At 43.1% G+C, this 7,824-nt stretch overlaps 1 non-coding gene across 1 annotated transcript; it reads right to left on the reverse strand.

The window, feature by feature from the left end:
* Positions 1 to 2,356: 2,356 nt before the first annotated feature.
* Positions 2,357 to 2,463, reverse strand: LOC139358044 (U6 spliceosomal RNA). Its single transcript, XR_011612259.1, has one exon. It is a non-coding gene; the product is annotated as a U6 spliceosomal RNA (small nuclear RNA).
* Between the last annotated feature and the right edge of the window lie 5,361 nt (positions 2,464 to 7,824).

Raw genomic sequence — 7,824 nt, forward strand, 5'->3', positions numbered from 1 at the left:
ATTGAGGTGTGATTGACAAATAAAAATGCTGTATATCCAAGGCACACAAGGTGGTGTTTTTATATATATATACACTGTGAACTGATCACTACAATCATACTAACATATCCATCACTTTACCTAGTTAAATTGTCAATTTGTCTTTTTTTTCCTTTTTTTTTTTTTTCTGATGTGAGGAGAACACTGAACCTACTCTCTCTGCAAATTTTCAGAATACAATACATTATTGGCTGGGAGCGGTGGCTCACGCCTGTAATCCCAGGACTTTGGGAGGCCGAGACGGGTGGATCACGAGGTCAGGAGATCGAGACCATTCTGGCTAACACAGTGAAACCCCGTCTCTACTAAAAATACAAAAAAATTAGCGGGGCGTGTGGGCGGGCGCCTGTAGTCCCAGCTACTCAGGAGGCTGAGCCAGGAGAATGGCGTGAACCCAGGAGGCGGGGCTTGCAGTGAGCAGAGATCGCGCCACTGCACCCCAGCCCGGGCGACAGAGCGAGACTCCGTCTCAAAAAAAAAAAAAAAAAAAGGATACAATACATTATTAACTACCGTTGCTATGCCATACACTAGATCGCCAGAACTGAATCCTCTTACAACTGAAGATGCATACCCTGTATCAATAGCTTCCTTTTCACTACCTTCAAAAAGCCTCCTTTTGAAGAGGACTGAGTACTCTCACTTGCAAAGTGCTTCACCTTTTCAGAGATGGTTACATATTTTATCACATTTAATTCCTGAAAACAGCCCTGTGAGATAGCAGGGTAGACAATGTTATTATTTCAACTTGACATAGTCTAAGGTCACATGGCAGACTCAGATACAGCTGCCTTTAAAAATGTCCAGAAAAATGGTTACATTAACAGGTACTGAGTGTACCTTTTCATCCTATAATCTCGATACCACCAGAAAATAAACCAGCAAGTTGTCATCTATAAATGAACATTTTGTGGGGAGAACAGAATACCTGGTGTGCTGAATATGTGGAAACTCTTACTCATTTCTTTCTAAACTCTTCCGAAATGATAGAAAAATCATGTAACAAATGAGGCAACAGACTCTTGTGAACTTAGGCTTTCAGCCTGGAAGCCACAGCACAGGGACCACAGGGAAGAAAAATTGTTCTGGGCTTTTAGATGCCCAAACGCCTCCAAAGACACCTTCATACTGGAAATCATAAAAGTGAATTTGGCTCCCTCTTTAAAGCCCAAGGACCAAACTGGATTTACTGTTTGAGTGCAGGAAACTTTACCAAGATTATGGAAACAGAAAAGAATTCAAGATTAACACATACTGTACATTTCAGTACAGGTGGCAGGACAATTAGAAATCTAGTTAAGCTATAGAAAATCTTCATAAATCTGGGAAGGATTTAGGTCTTGGTGTGCTTTGGTGTAACCCATCATCAGATGCATGTTGTACTCGGTCTCCGTGCATCCAGACTCCCCAGGTGCCGGGGAGATGATGTAAAGGGAAGAATAAAGAAGCGATTTTCTCTGATCCGCCTTTTGTGTGGAGCAAACAATTAGGTGGCACTGGTGCCTGCAAGGGGGAACTGAGTAAGTCTCTGAATGCTGCCTTGCGTTAACGTTCTAAAAGTTTCATGTTTTTCCTTTTAAAAGTAATTAAGAGCATTCTCATGAAATAAAAAAATAGCTAAGGGAAAAGAAAAAAAAAATTCAAAAGCAAAGGCAACCCTTGACCATGGCGGCTCCAGCCATCTCACTGACATATTCTCTAAAATAAAATAAAATAATTATATATTTATTTATAAATAATATATATTATATACATATATATGTGTATACACACACACACATATATATGAATATAATATATATTAGAGACAAGGTCTCATTCTGTTGCCAGACTGGAGTGCAGCACGCTGTCATGGCTCTTTGCAGCCTCAAATTCCTGGGCTCAAACGATCCTCCTGCCTCAGCTTCCTACTCAAAAGGGACTACAGGCTGATCCGCGCACCTCGGCCTCCCAAAGTGCTGGGATTACAGGCGTGAGCCAAGGCACCGGGCCATAATTTTCTTTTCCTTAATTAAAAAAAAATGTGGCTGGGCATGGTGGCTCACACCTGTAATCATAGCACTTTGGAAGGCCGAGACAGAGGGATCACTTGAGGTCAGGAGTTTGAAACCAGGCTGGCCAATATGGTGAAACCCTGTCTCCACTAAAAATATGAAAAAATTATCCAGGCATGGTGGTGCACACCTGTAATCCCAGCTACTGGGGAGGCTGAGGCAGGAGAATCAGTTGAATCCAGGAAGCAGAGGTTGAAGTGAGCCAAAATCATGCCACTGCACTCCAGCCTGGGCAACAGAGTGAGACTCCATCTCAAAAAATAAAAAATATGGACTGCTTCACGAATTTGCATGTCATGCTTGCGCAGGGGCCATGCTAAACTTCTCCGTATCATTCCAATTTTAGTATATGTGCTGCCGAAGGGAGTACAAAATTTTATATAATTTTTATATGTCAATAAAGAGTACTCATCTGATTTCTTCCAACCATTTGACAATGTAAAAATCATTAACTCAGGCTGTGCAAAAGTAGGCAGTGGATTCCCTGGATCTGGTCCAAGCACTGTGGTTTACTAACTCCTGATCTAGACCTACCCTGCCTTCTTAAATCTCTTCTGGAGGAATCCCATTAAGTTGGAGAAGATGGAGTTTCCCCAAGTTTGTGCAGTGGTCTGTTTTCCAACTTGCTAGGGCCTAGATCCTGTCTTCTAGATGTTTTGACTTTTTTTTTTTTCTTTTTTTGAGACTGAATCTCACTCTATTGCCCAGGCTGGAGTGCAGTGGAGTGATTTCAGCTCATTGCAGCCTCCACCTCCCAGGTTCAAGCGATTCTCATGTCTCAGCCTCCCAAGTAACCAGGACTACAGGCATGCGCCACTATGCCTGGCTAATTTTTGTATTTTTAGTGGAGACAGGGTTTCACTATGCTGGCCAGGCTGGTCTTGAACTCCTGACCTCGGGTGATTTGCCCACCTCGGCCTCCCAAAGTACTAGGATTACAGGCGTGAGCCACTGCGCCAGGCCAAGATGTTCTCTCTGTGTCACCTGTCAGGCTCTGACAATCAGCTACCCTGTTCCAGAACAACTTGAACCCTTTTAATAGGATTCCTCTTCCATTCAACGATGCCTGTTCCAAAGCATGGATAAAAGGTAACAGAATACATACTTAAATTAGTTGGTTGAATTTTTACGGCATGTAAAACTGACTGATTTTTTTTTAAATAAACAAAAAAAGAAGAAAGAATGTACACTTAAGAGTCGCTTGTAAAGAAGCTTTAAAATCCGGATCTTGAAATGATTTTCCAACCCCAGCTCTCAACAGGGCGCTCGTTGCTCTACTTCCAGCTGCATTTTGCAGAGGGTGCGGATATGTTTGCCCAGAAACAGGCTTGCAGAGGCTAATTCTGGCCTCAAGAGTTGCTTTCTCCTGACCAAGAAGGTTGAGGAAAGAAAGCCCCCTGCCCTCTTTATCAGGGATTTCCTGTGGGTGGAATGAAAGACTGCTTTAGGGTACTTTGGGAATAGATTTTTATCTGCTTTGGCAGTCTCTCAAATGAAAGACCAGAAAACACACCTTGAATGTCAGAAAAAGGAGTTTCCTGCAGAGAGCTTTGCAAATCTTTTGTAATTCCAGTGGAGTCCTGGGGATTGTGCCCAGTGCCTTAGAGCAGAAATTTCAAACCTGCCGGGTGTGGGTGAGCACCGGCCTTCCAGGTACCTCCCCAAGCCAAAAAGTCAATACCAGGAAAGGAAGAGATGGGTTTTGCCTTGTTTTTGACTTGTCTTGGGGTGAGCCCAACAGTGAGAGGAAAATTCTAGTACAGATGCAAACAAAAGGGCCCATGACAGCCTATAGCTCAGTCCTGGAGAGGGGACAAGCAAAAAGGCAAGGCCCAAAATGCACTAGAAATAGGGCCTTCCTTGACCAAGGAGGATGCAGATTTACTGGGGGCTGCTGCCAGAATATGTACAAATTCCTGTGCCGTGGGGTGGAGCTCACGCTACACTCCCTCTCTCTTTGCAGGCGAAGGTACTTATGCCTCAGGTCCATACCAAAAGAGGGTCGAGGCAGGCAGAAATGAAGGTCAAGGCAGGCCCTCCTCTTATTAAACTGAACTGAAGTGTAGACCGAAGGCGTGAGCCTTACAGAGAAGCAGCTAAATGCAGGCACTGGTACTGGTCTGACCAGACCTGAGCCTTTCTCTGCAAGGTTTTGCCAGGAGTTAGGGGATTTTGTTTGTTTGGTTGGCTGGCTGGTTGTTGGTTAGTTGTTCCAGTAGTAGGAAATGTTTAGAGCCTCAAAAACAAGCCGAATTTCTTTCGCAGTCCTTTTTCCTTGCAAAAGCCCGGCAGGCAATCAGAGGTAGGAGTTCATTATTCTGACAGGAACCAATTATCAACAGTTAGCAGAGGACAGGCAAAAGCCCAGAGGGAAAAGGGTCCTTTCTCCCTTGAACACTGAACAAATTGAATTCAAGAGATAGTTTAACCTAGTAAGTGTTCCTAAATTGTTGTTAGGATGCAAAGGTGCGTCCCCATGAGATAGCAAATAAATATGCTTTTCATTTTTCAGAAGATGAACATGATGCCTAGAGTTCAAGAAGGATTTGCAACCATTGAGTGACAGAGCTGCATTGGGATCAATAAGCAGAGAAACAGAAAAGAAAATACACTCCCTATAGTAAACTGTAAACATGAAACAGAGCAGAACAGCAAAGAGGAAGAAAAATAGTAAGCTGACAGAAGTTAGATCATGTGTTGGGACAATCAATGTGGGTATAAAAAGCTCACCCATGGGCCAGGTGCAGTGGCTCACGCCTGTAATCCCAGTACTTTGGGAGGGTGAGGGAGGTGGATCATTTGAGGTCAGGAGTTTGAGGCCAGCTTGGCCACAATGGTGAAACCCTGTCTCTATTAAAAATACAAAAATTAGCCAGGCGTAGGAGTGCACACTGGTAATCTCAGCTACTTTGGAGGCTGAAGCAGGAGAATCGCTTGAGAAGAATTGCTTGAACCTGGGAGGGAGAGGTTGCAGTGAGCCAAAATTGTGCCACTGCACTCCAGCCTGGGCAACTCCATCTCAAAACAAACAAATAAGCAAACAAAAAAAAAGCTTACCCATGAAAGAGAAAAATTCTTAGAATGCCTCAGACACAGTTTTTCAGCCTATGCTTTATGCTTTGTTTCCTTATTCTCTTACTATATAGTCAATTACATTAACAGATTTTCTGATGTTGAATCATCCTTTAATAACTAGAATCAACTCTATTTTGCCATGATATGTGATCTTTTGATACATTACTAAATTCAACCTGATAATAATTTAAAACTGTTGAGAACCATGAAGGGTCAGAGATTTTTTAACCTGCTTGCAAGCTAACAAGTTAGCCTGCTATAGTGTCATGCATATTGACAAAATACGAGACTCCTGGGTCAGAGGCAAAGGACTTCATTACTCACAGCATAGCAAGCGGTGTAAACATCATGTTCCCCTGGATTCCCTTGCCCCACAAGTACCACAGGAACGAAGTGAAGGGGCTGGAATGGATGCTGTACACACAGCAGGCTTGTGCCATAGCTCAGCAACTCCAAGCTTAGGGAGACTGAATTTTTTTTTTTTTTTTTTTGAGACCGAGTCTGGCTCTGTGGCCCAGGCTGGAGTGCAGTGGCGCGATCTCAGCTCACTGCAAGCTCCAGCTCCCCGGTTCACGCCATTCTCCTGGCTCAGCCTCCCGTGTAGCTGGGACTACAGGCGCCTGCCACCATGCCCGGCTAATTTTTTGTATTTTTAGTAGAGATGGGGTTTCACCTTGTTAGCCAGGATGGTCTCGATCTCCTGACCTCATGATCCGCCCGTCTCGGCCTCCCAAAGTGCTGGCATTACAGGCTTGAGCCACCGCGCCCGGCCTAGGGAGACTGAATTTTTTATAAAGAGAAGTTAACAAAGCTACTAGAGGGAAACATTATTTGTATCACACTAGACAGTAAGCAAACCTGTGTTCTGCTCAGGATAGAGGTTCTATCACTATCTTCCGAAGTTGTTGATTGTACAAACATCCTCGAAAATATAGTCTGGGGCTGGGCGCGGTGGCTCACGCCTGTAATCCCAGCACTTTGGGAGGCCGAGGTGGGTGGATCACCTGAGGTCAGGAGTTTGAGACCAGCCTGCCCAACATGGTGAAACCCCATCTCTACTAAAAAAAATACAAAAATTAGCCAGGTAAGGTGGTGGGTGCCTGTAATCCCAGCTGCTCAGGAGGCTGAGGCAGGAGAATCCCTTGAACCCAGGAGGCGGAGGTTGCAGTGAACTGAGATCGCACCATCACACTCCATCATGGAGGACAAGAGCGAGACTTTGTCTCAAAAAAAAAGAAAAGAAAGAAAGAAAAGAAAATATAGTCTGGAACAAAGAGTAGTTAGTACCTCTATTTGTAAGACATGCAGAAACACAAGAGACCCACAGAATGTCTCCCAACAGACTTTTGTCTACATTGACATGTATTTGTAAGTGAAATTTATCTATAGTTTTTCAGTTATATAGCTATCCAGTATGAGAGGAGTCAATATTTTGCTAGCTCCATAGAAAATATTAATAAATTATCACACTTGTACACGTTTAAAGAAAACATTGGGATAATATGGTCTTCAAAGCATTGTAGAGCTTACTCATATAATTGTCTTGGTCTACTACCTTTCTCAGGTATGCATTTTTGACCACCATTTGAATTTCTTCTATGTATATAGATCTTTCAGAACTCCTGCCTCATCAGTGTCCGTGTTTTTTTGTTTTGTTTTGTTTTTGTATTTTTGAGATGGAGTCTCGCTCTGTCACCCAGCCTGGGGTGCAATGGACGTGATATTGGCTCACTACAACCTCGGGGTTCAAGCAATTCTCCTGCCTCAGCCTCCCAAGTAGCTGGGACTACAGGCGCCCGCCACCATGCCCACCACCATGCCTGGCTAATTTTTGTAGTTTTAGTAGAGATGGGGTTTCACCATGTTGGCCAGGCTGGTCCTGAACTCCTGACCTCAGATCATCTGTCCGCCTTGGCCTCCCAAAGGGCTGGGATTACAGGCATGAGCCGCCATGCCTGGCTGAGGCTGTAATAATTTACTAAGTAGACTCATGCAACCCTGGATCCAACTTTAGCCCACGCTAAATAATATTAAGATATCAGAAACATTTGGCATATAAAAGATGCAAGATGGATGCAAGATTCCTTTCATATCCACATTTAGCTTTTCAGTTAAGCAAGTATAAAACAGTGAAGAGCTTGAATCATAATAGTATGTTATAGACTTAATCTGGTAATAACTAGTAGCAATTCCCATTCTAGATGTGGTCTTCCTATTGGAGAAAATCAAAATAGCCTTCAGTATCTGATATGGAAGTATTTATGTGACAATGCTGTATTTTTCTTAATTTACTAAACAGAGGAAATTGGAGGTAGTTTGCTTTCATCAGGTAGGACTAGCTATAGACCTTTACTGCCCTGCCTGGAGGGTATGCTAAATCTCCAAGTGCATGTCACAGGTTTTCTCTGCTGATAACTTCGCCATTTATTACCCCACAGATCATTACTAGTTCTCTCCAATAGTGACACAATAATAACGGAGAGCAAGAATTAGATATCCATACATGTCTTTATAAAACAGAATACAAGAAAACAGAAAATAAATCTTCAAAACTTACAGGACTGTTTACCTAGTGAAGTTTCTGTAAATCACATAATCTGAAGTTTGACAAAATATGCTCTCTAATATGACAAATTCCAACAATCTGCACCCCCTC

This window comes from Macaca nemestrina, chromosome 13, assembly GCF_043159975.1.
Source record: "Macaca nemestrina isolate mMacNem1 chromosome 13, mMacNem.hap1, whole genome shotgun sequence".
Classification (NCBI taxonomy): Eukaryota; Metazoa; Chordata; class Mammalia; order Primates; family Cercopithecidae; genus Macaca; species Macaca nemestrina.